The 10631-nt window shown below is 43.2% G+C and overlaps 1 long non-coding RNA gene across 1 annotated transcript; it reads right to left on the reverse strand.

Annotated features, from left to right (window-relative positions):
- Positions 1–227: 227 nt before the first annotated feature.
- Positions 228–7079, reverse strand: LOC142053713 (uncharacterized). Its single transcript, XR_012659301.1, has 4 exons — positions 6699–7079; positions 1846–1990; positions 992–1137; positions 228–910 (listed from the first exon to the last, which is right to left on the reverse strand). It is a non-coding gene; the product is annotated as an uncharacterized LOC142053713 (long non-coding RNA).
- Positions 7080–10631: the final 3552 nt, after the last annotated feature.

Below are 10631 nucleotides of genomic sequence, written 5' to 3' on the forward strand. Positions count from 1 at the left end.
GGCTCAGGTGCAATATCTCACCCCTAGAGTGGTCTACCTTCTGCCCCTAAATATGGGGGGACTGATGTGGCTAGACACCATGAGTCTAATTCTACCCTTAATTTAAAAAAAAGTAATGACAGAAAGCTAGAAAAAGAGCAGCAAACATTTTTAGTAACAACAAAATGAGCTTGATAAAACTTAACAGAGCATCTTCCTTGAAAAACACAAACCATTGATCAAAAGTGTATTGGCTCAGACATTTATTGCTTTGTCTGCCTCTGTATGTCCTGTAGCTTTCTGTTTGACAAATTTAAAAAGTCATTGCGGTTTCCACTGTAAAATAGTGGAAATTGTAATTGAAGGGTGTTCTCAGGTTTTAAATTATAGGGAGTATTACTTTGCTGTCATTACCACTGATTTAACAATGATTCATATCCAAAGGAGATTCTGACTCGCTATAGTTTGCCTCAACCAACCAGATGACTTTTATTTAACAGTCTACAGAATTAAAAAGTGAGTTTTAAGGAAATCATTTATAACAGATGTAGATCAAGCATAAAATCAGTTGATTAGATCACCAACAAAAAGGATGATTTCTACTTATGGAAGTTATGCAGACTGAACTACCAAAAGCGCAAAGCTAAACCAAGCCAAAGGTGACCTTTCAGGGTGACCCTTTCCATAAAAATATCTGCTATTCTTGTGGAGTTAATAGTGAAGGAGACTCTTCACAACACCATCACCAGGTCTGTTCAGAAGCTGCCAGCAGCAGAAGAAACCATTTCAAGTAGTAAAAGCCAATGCTACAGATTTTCATGCACATTATGGCAAGAGCTTCATTTCAATAAGATGACACCAAAGTCTACAGAGTTTCTGTGCAGGACATCCTACTTCAAAATCCAGGGCAAAAGGCCAGAACAGTCAAATTCTGAAAGATAGCATAAGAAAATAACAAAGTTCTCAAAGGATGTTAACCCCATAACTGCCTTAAATGGCAAGGAACGCTCACCATCACTTTATCTCACAGTCTCTCTCCCCTCAGCCCACTGCCGTTGATGAGAGCAGCCAGGGGGTCCTGTAGCCCTTTGCAGGGTTCACGGAGGACAGCACTGCAGCGAGGCAAGGAGGTGGGTTAGGATTAGCCTGCATCCTATCCTGTAAAAGAAAGACAAATAAAAAATGTAAGTGCACCAGGGAGGTTTTAGCACATGAAAATGAACTGCATAAAAAAACACCTCATGCGTTTAAACTGTTTATCAAGACAAAAAAAGATAGACTTAATAACTTTGACAAGTAAAATGCTGGAAATCCAGACTCAGACATACACATTCCAGCTGAAGCTAAGAAGTTCAAGAGGTTTGGGGTTTTTTTTTTCCCCCAAATCACTGCTTTCTGCCTAATACAAATGTGTCATGACAATATGTTGTGTTAAGATAGATGAAGAACTTAGTATTTTGAGAAGCTGTCCCATCAATCAAACTTTGCCTTTGAAACATTGAAGTGATTAAATCTAATGTTTGCTCATAATTTTTAATGGCATAATAATAAGCCATAATAGAAAAAAATTACTATTTAATCTGAAAGGAGATGGAAAGAGCAATAAATCAGACTATTTAATAAGAATTCTTATCTGTATGGGTAACCACAGGAAAGCCAGATCAGAATGGATTAGCTATATGCGTGTTTAACTTGAAAATGTAATTTGTGCAATGTGTTTAACCTACAGGCATAAAAACATTTTTTGCTTGGTTATTTAACAACCAGTTTAGGGCCTATGTGATAGAGCTAGCCAAGGAAACTTAAAATGAAATACAGAAAAGGATTTTGGCTATTTGGAATGGTTTTAGGGTGCAATGCACTTACCCAAGCTCAGAGTAGATGATTTGAATCAATCCATATAAGGGCATTTGTGGTCACCATCACCAGGGAGAAAATAAAATAACTGGTCTTTTTGAAAAGGTCTTCCCAAAGTGGCTGAGGTCCTCCCAGGCAAGAGGCTACTGAAAAGCTGAGCAATGAGATTTTTGCTTTAGGTGTCTAAGAACTGTTAAGTGGACCTAAGCAATATGCTGAGGAGTCTTGAATGATGGCTGTTGGCAGAGTCATTTGAAATTCAGTTTAAAAGTATAGATTTAGCATTGTTCTTTAGACCATGCCAGAGATAACTGCAGCACCTTATCAATGCGAGAAATGCCAATAACCAGTGCTGGCTTCAGCTGCTCTGTATGCACTACAGAAATCTCCTGGGGCTTCTGCAAGCACAGGAGTTTTCTTGTGTGATGCCCATCACCAATTAGCAATATGACAGTGCAGGTCTGGAAAGGTCTTGAATGAAATCCACCATCAACTGAATTTAATCAGATTTTTGCTGTGGCTTTTTTCAGTGGGCCCTGAATGGCATCCATTAACATCAGGGAGGGCTTCACCCTGGGAAACACAACTAGTAGATCTAGAGGTCTGCAGCAGTATCACTGTATCACAAGGAAAGGAAAAACAGATAAGCAACAACAAGGCGCTTTTTTTTTTTCTGTTCAAATGAATTTTTAACATGCAATGTTTTGTCATGTTATACAAATTCTAACTTCTCACCCAGCAGTGATTTTCTTAAAGATATGATTTATCTCTGACCACCTCACCAGCACTCTTCCCACCAGCTCTGTTTTCAGGTTCAACAGCTTGCACACTAATACTACTAAATATGCAGAAAGGGGTTACCTTTTACACCAACTACCAGTTCAAATAGCCACAAGCCTAACCCAAAGTTGCATATTTATGCAGTTAGAGAACATGGCAAGGCTTCTGAGAAAGCAGATAGACTTTTTAAAACCGGTTTTCATTATTTATGCTGTCTTTTAGGCAATGCCGTGTGCTTAAGCGGACAATTATCTTCGCCCTTTACAAGAAAATCCTTACAACTACATAGGGAGAAACAAGAAAAGCCTTTCACAATGGATTTTAGGAAACTGCATATGAAGTCAAATGATCACCTGGCAAAAGGCCAGTATATGCTTCACATTAATTACACATATATTTGCAAACGAACATGCGGCCCACTCTCACAGGAAAGCTTCAGAAGTTCAGTAACCCTGAAAATAACGTGTAAAATCTTTCTTTTTTACCCAAGGCATGGAGTTTCTCTTTAAAATTCCATAAATCTCATTTGCAGAGTAAGTAATTTTCAGTTTTTAGCAAACACCAGATGTATCTTACAATTTGATAAGAGCTTCTTACGGCTAGATAAATTAAACCTCCAATGCAACTCATGCCACCATCAGGAATTCTCAGTTTCCTGAGGCTGGTTAGTGGTGATGCACAAACCACGTGCACTATCCCCATCTCACTGCCTGTCTGTTCACACAGATCTGAACCACGATCCCTGCAAGCAGTCACTGCTCCTCAAGCCACCTGCTGCTTGCAACACCCACCAGGCTCACTCTTTGCCCAGGATGTAAAGAATGAGGAGGAAGCACCAAGTGTGTGAGCAGGGACATGGTCTTGGTGTCTTAGTCTTCTCAGAAGTAGAGGATTGAGACATTTCCCCTCTCCACAGACACACAGAATAACCAGAGCAGGGTGGTCCTGCTGCCATGTCAGCTCTCAGCACCTGCCACACAACTTCCAGACACTCTCCTCTGAACTGCTGGGAAAGGGGAAACAAGCTGCAATACACTATCATGCAGTCATTTAACAAGAAAAGACATTGATATCTCATTATGTACATATTTTTATGCATCAAATATTTGTTTTCCCCCACAAAGCCTGTAGAGAGCTGCAACAGCTAGAGGGCCCTGACTTTGTAGGCTGTGGTATAATGAAAAAATAAAAAATTAAGTCAGTGCATTGATTCAGTGGAACTGGGTTTTCAACACTTGTTCAGCAAGCCCTGAATAATTCAGCAGTAGCTTTGCTTCCTGTGAATAATGTACTCAGTCTTGAACTCATGCCAGTAAAAACTTACATTGCATCATTGTGAATTTGCTGCTGTGCACAACACTAACAGTGACGCTTACAGATAAATGGGGTTTGGGTATGAATTTGCTCAGCATGTGCTCCAATATAGACAGACCCTTATGAATAACACCTGCTTACCATTACTTACATGCTTACATGACACATTTGACTACAGTTTTCCATACCTCGAGCTGGTTCTTAGCTTGATTGCCTGAGATGGCTCAGGAGTCCCAGACCTTGCTGCTCCATCCTCTTCCCACTAATACCTGGGCACCCCAGTTTGGTATTTTCACCACTGTTGAGCAACCAAGCCAGTCTTCATAACACAAGCTATCACAGCCCAGGTACATTACTCCTGTGTGGTAATGGTCAGCTCAGAGCTAAACATTTTGTACATGACGTTAGGTCTGGTTTTCACCATGTATAACCCTGTACGTTTATGCATACTGTATTACATGTTTTTCTGCCCAGTCACTATGCCTCGAAAGATCCTTCTAGAATTCTTCACAATTGGTCTGATTTCTTCACTGTCCCCAAAAGTTTAGTGCCATTACATTCTTTCCCCTTTTCAGCCTGTTATGAATATATTGAACAAAGCATTCAGCTGCCTTAGCCATGAAGTCATTCCCTCCTTCCACAGGTTATTAATTCCTTCCTTCCACGCAAGTTGAAAGAACTGAATTTTGGAGAAGGATGAAAGACACAAATTGCAAAGTCAAGGGGTAGAAAAAATATGAGCAGAAAGAAGATTACATGAAAACACATACAGCTGGGAAAGGAGACAGCTTCCCTCCAGCCTTACATTGTCTACCTGGGACCCAAATGGGGCTGGATCCATCCCACGTGCACCCCTTCCTGTGCAGTGGTGGGACAGCACAAGGCCGCCTCTCCGTGTCCCAGCTTTTCGCACATGTTCACGTGTGTCTGCAAAGGGGATAGCAGCATTTCAGTGTCCGCCTGCAGAAGGGGCTCGGTTTGCCTTAGTGCTGAGCAGCAGCACAACAGTTGGTGCCTGCAGCAGTGCCCGGAAAGGGGATTATCTTGCTTGCCAGCAAGTGAATTATTTTGAATAAATAAATCCACACCCAAAACCCATCCAGAGCCTGGCGTCTTTACCAAATGACAGTATCTCTTCAAAGCTAATCTCTTGAGGCTGATTGCTAAACATTGCCCCTTTGGCACATCAGGTCCCAAGCACCCGAGCCACGGCTGCTTCCTGGTGGACCAGGGAAACCCTGTGCAGCCTCTGAGAGCAGCTGCCTGCGGGAGGGCAGCCATCAGCAGCGGCACTTCTGCACCACGTCTCCATGGTGGGAGGCCTGGGGCCCTTCAGTCATCCCCTCCACGCTGTGGAAAGGAAGGTGGAGGTAGACAAAGCTCTGTGATATGTGCCAGATTCCTCCTCTGTGCCTTAGAAAACCACCAGCCTCCAAACGCAACATCTTTCCCACCTCTTGCAATCATTCATATGTCTCCTCCTCTGCACCCAGGGTTTATCTGCCATTATAGTCCACCTTAATCTATTAAAGTTCCAACACCGGAGCAATGCACCGACTGTCAGTTTAAGGGAAGAACATACAGGATTTAGAAGATAATAATAAAATGAAATTCCAGGAGTCCATGAGATCAGACTATGTAATCTCACAGCTGCTCCAAATCCTTAATAATAAAGGCCCTAAATATACCACAACTTAAGATCATTGCATTTATAATAAATTCTCCTAAATATGTATTATTAATCAACACAAACATTACCAGTGGTGCATCTGACAAGAAACTTTAACATTTTAACTTTTCTTTTAAATGTGTGCTTCTTACAGAACAAACTCTGTCTCTGCTCCTTCTGGCACTTTTGATTTGCATCTTTTCAACTCACTCAGGCTAGAATACTGTATTAAACTGAAGGGATTACAGCAATCTCTCTGCAGACCTAAGTCTACATTAAACACTTCGGCACTTGAATGCAAGAAAAGAGGTCTTCCAGTTAGACACCCATAAAAATCAGCAGGTATCAGGTAAACATTTCCATTTTGATGGAACTAGACTCTTCACTGGGAAACTATTCCACCTAGAGATTGGATTTATTCCAGATAATAGAAATATCTGTGAATTGGTGCAAAATACAAGACCATTAAAAATGCCCACGTGCAAGTGATGACTATCATTTGTTTCTGGTCATTCACCTGTGTGGGATGGCTGGCTTGCAGCAGCCCTTCCAGACGTTACAAAAACCATGAATAAAATTTAATTGCTCGCCAAGCTGCAAATTCCTCACTCTGCCTCCAAATCATAATTGTTCTCAAATCCTCCTTATCTAAAAGGCAATAAACATCACGGGCATCTCTGCCAGGTTCAACTCAGCAACTGCGTTTGGTCTTACAGTGCACCAAAGACACTCTCTCTGCCAAAGACCTGAAGGTCTGAAACAATCTCTGAAAGTCTTCTTTCACCTGGTTCCTTTTCCTACTCCTGGCTTTCAAGACCAGGCAGTAACCAAGCCACTGACAGACGGGTGACAGCACACTTCCCTGCCATGGCTGCACGGCTCGCTGGATGCCTGTCTTCTCTCTCAAACAGCAGCTAAGCCTCACCATTCTCTTTTCTTATGATCACAGGCACCTAAATACATTTTCTTTCTATAAACATCCTTATTAGAGTGAGAGGGTCCAAATGGGTGACTCCTGCTCGTGGTTTCTCTGTACTTAATGCTGCTGGTCTCATGGGCTTTCGCTTCTGGTGATGGGTTTAAGCACCCTCATCCTTACCATGATTTCCTTCTGTATTGGTTACTGGTCTCCGCTCATCTCTGGTCTTTGTGTTTTCTCAGTCTTGACCAGCGCTGGGAACAGGTTCAACAACAACCCAAAAAGGCTCTGTACAAAGGCACAACAGATGATTACCTCAAAGGGGAAAGCCTTCATGAAACCGTAGTCACCAACAGCCTGAATAACAGATTGCAACACAATTTTTATTCTCCTTAAGCCTAATATTTATATTTAGTTTTAAAAACAGACATAGCCCTTAGTCCCTATGATCTCTTATTTGTTTACAAATTGTCAGAAACATTTCACAGCAATAATTTTCCAGCATTTAACAAAATTCATGCTGAATTTTAAGTGTTCAGAGTCTAAAACGTCCTCAGATACCAATGGGAAGGAGCTCTCTCCAGCAGCTCAGCTCTCATAATACAGGACTGAACTTGCAAACAGCAAATCTCAGCTCCTGCCATGGCTGCTGGAGTCTCACACTGAAGCAGTTGGCCCCTGGGAGACCTTAAGGACACACACAAAAGAATTTGTTAGAAATGAGAAACCAACACTGTTCCTGGGCAAGTCCTTAATTTCTAGGGTTCAGATACTATTAAAGCACTTAAAAGAGTTTAATGCAAGTTTGTACAAGAAGCACCTATTCTTTGATAGGGACAAATTTGCAAGAATCAATGTTCAGGAGGCATTTTGCAAAGCCTGTTACCTGCAGTTCCTCTGAGTTTCAAAAGGTTTGGAAATCTTCCGTTTTCCCTTAAATTTCTGCCTTAGGTCATTCCAGATATCCAGACATATTCAGGATCCAACCCTGTCCCACTCCAAGTGAGCCTCCCACCAGGCAAACTATTATCATAGCAATCGCTGACTGTCTCTCCATTTGTTCTTCTCGTGTATTTTGGACCCTGACTCTTCCCTTTTGCTCTCTCCAGTCCCAGTGCACGGTGAAAGCCTCCCCCAGTGCCCAGCCTGAGTCCAAAGTCAACAGCTCATGTCGGCTCTGCATCAGCCTGAACGTTATCAGAGTGCTGAGATGGTGCCATAGGGTTCAGCATCAGCATGGGAAACATGTCCTGAACCATTCTCTGCCCGACTGGAAATGACTCTGCATCACCTGTCCCTGGAGTTGCTGGGCAGGGAAATGCCAGGGGCCTGCCTTTGCCATGAGTGCTGTGAAAGTGAGGGTAAAAAACCCAAAAGGGTCTATCTCCTTGTCTATGCAAGAGGCAGCAGGATTTCTTTCCTAAGGGAGGAGTCCAACCCTGCATCCCCAGGGGTAGGGATTGGTATAAAGTTTCTACTGCTCACCTGCAAAATCCTGCAGAACAAGCATAATTTTAAATACTCCTAAGGTACAGGTTTACTGCAGGATCTCCGCTCGGACTCAGGCTCTAGTATAGAGAACTCAGAGAGGCCCAAAAGTCTTGACTGTAAAAGAAACCTGAGATCCAGGAGCTTCACACACAGAGCTGAAAAAATTTTTTTTTTCATTGTGCCATGCTCCTGTGTCGCCCAAGGTCACTCTGAGGCTCTGGGTACGACAGTTTAACCAGAACTTGTTAGCGCAGCTGTCTGATGGCCTCCCCCACAGCGCACAGACATCGTAAAGCAGCAAAGGAATGAAAAGCAAAATTAGTTGGGAAAATTAGGGCTGATCTGCAATTAAATAACAGCCTCTATATTTTCCAATAGTTTTATTCCAGCAGCTTTAAAATCTTATTGTGCACAAGACATGTTTCTTATCTAATATTTGCATAAAGCTGATAATGTGCAACAGTTTTCACTAAAAAAAACTCCTCTCCTCCAGTTTTTTGGTTTACAATGAATGATAAATATATCTAGAAGAGAATTTTTTTCTCCAGCTGCAGTGCAGTCCCACAGCCCACCCACACATTAATTACACCAGGAGTGCCTGGAACCCAATATTACTATTTAGCAGATGGTATTTCAGAAACTCCTGTTGCTAACATCTTTTTCAGCTACATTACAACCAGTCTTTCCCTTATGCCCACCACCAGTCAACTGCAGATTATATCCCCACCCCAGACACTCTTTAAATAATATCGAAGATGGTTTAGAATAAAATTCTTCAGCTTTCTTCTCTCTTCCCTCCAGACAAGAAGAAATGCCCACTCCCACTGCTGCCACCTCCAGATCAGACAGCACCCTCAAAATCTGTCAAGTTACTCTCTTCCAGTGATCAATATTGTCCAGCACTGATTAGAAAATAACCACTTTCAGAAGGAGAATGGCCCAGAGGATAGGGATAATGTTAAGTGACTGCAATGAGATAAGCTTGGCCTGCAGAAGAGCTATTTCATGCCAAGACCTGCAAGCTACAGAAGGATTGGGCTACATGTCTCTTGTGCACTCCAAGTAACTCATTCCAGAGAGATCGGACCTGCAGCTGTCATATCCCCAGCCTGCTCAGAGCCAACAGACCTGGAAAGCCAACACCTTTGGGGATACACACGCAAAAAGGGAAGAGAGACAGAAATAAGCAACAAATCAGAGATGCATCCTGGTCCTGCTTACTGCTGGCGAGGAGGCTTAGAAATGGACAAGCTCTTTTAGGAACCCCTCCCCAGCTGTCACACACAAAGGTAACACCAGGTACACGGTACGCTATTTGCAGGAAATTCAGAGGTACTATTTCCAAACCAGGCTTCAACCACCAAAACCCTCCCAGTGTAATCCAAAATCCTTCCTTCTCTGACAAGCACTGAGAATCCTGTAAGAGATAAAACATAGACTTGAACATCATGACATTTCCAACTTCTAACTACCAATGAACTTTTAGCTACATAGTGCTTGTTTTCTCTCATGTTTCACCAAAACCCTCTCAACCATTGCAGTTTCATTCCAGTGAATAATTTTTTTTCACAGGAAAACAAAAATGTATCCTACTTACAGAATCGCATCATGTCAGAGGTGGGAGGGGACCTCTAGAGATGGCCTTGTCCATCCCCTTGCTGAAAGCAGGATCACCTACAGCATGTTGCTCAGGGCTGCATCAGGTTTTCAATGTCTCCAAGAATGGAAACTCCACAACCTCTTTGGTCAACCTGCTCCAGTGTTTGAGCACCCTCACAATAAAATGTTGGGGGCTTTTTATGTTTAAATGGAATTTCCTGTCCTGACACTTGGAACCACCGAGAACCTTCTGGCCCCATCTTCTTTACGCCCCCCACAGTCAATTATTCACACATGGGTAAGGTATCTCTGAGCCTTCCCTTCTCCAGACCAAATAATCCTAGCTCTCTCCAGCCTTTTCTCATACGACATATGCTCCAGTTCCTTAATCATCTTTGTGGCCTTTTATTGGACTCGCTCCAGTATGTCCATGTCTCTCCTGTACTGAGGAGCCCAGCTCTGGACATAGCACCCAGATGTGTCTCACCAGGGCTGACCAGAGGGGAAGGGTCACCTTCCTTGGCCTGCTGGCAATGCCCTGCCTAATACAGCCCAGGAGACTGGTGGCCACCTTTACTGCAAGGGCACATTGCTGGTTCATGGTCATTCTGATGTCCACCAGGACACCCAGGCCTTTTCTGCGGTTGGCACCAGCCTGCAGCAGTGCATGGGCTACTCCTGCCCAGGGGCAGCACTTGGCATATCCCTTTGTTGGACTCCATGAGGCTCCTGTCAGCACATTTCTCCAGCCTGTCCTGGTCACTCTGGATGGCAGCACAACCCTCTGGTGTATCAGCCACTCCTCCCAGCTTCACATCATCTGCAGACGTGCTGACAGAACACTCCACCCAATCATTCAGGTCATTAATGAAGGGACTAAACAGTACTGGCCCCAGGATCAAGCCCTGGGTCGCCACTAGTGACTGGCCACCAGCTGGGCATGGCTCTGGGTCCAGCCATTCAAGCAGTTTTCAGTCCACCCCACTGTCCACTTGCTCAAGGCAGGATAAACAACAGCCATCA

The sequence above is a fragment of the Phalacrocorax aristotelis genome, chromosome 2 (genome assembly GCF_949628215.1).
Source record: "Phalacrocorax aristotelis chromosome 2, bGulAri2.1, whole genome shotgun sequence".
Lineage (NCBI taxonomy): Eukaryota > Metazoa > Chordata > Aves > Suliformes > Phalacrocoracidae > Phalacrocorax > Phalacrocorax aristotelis.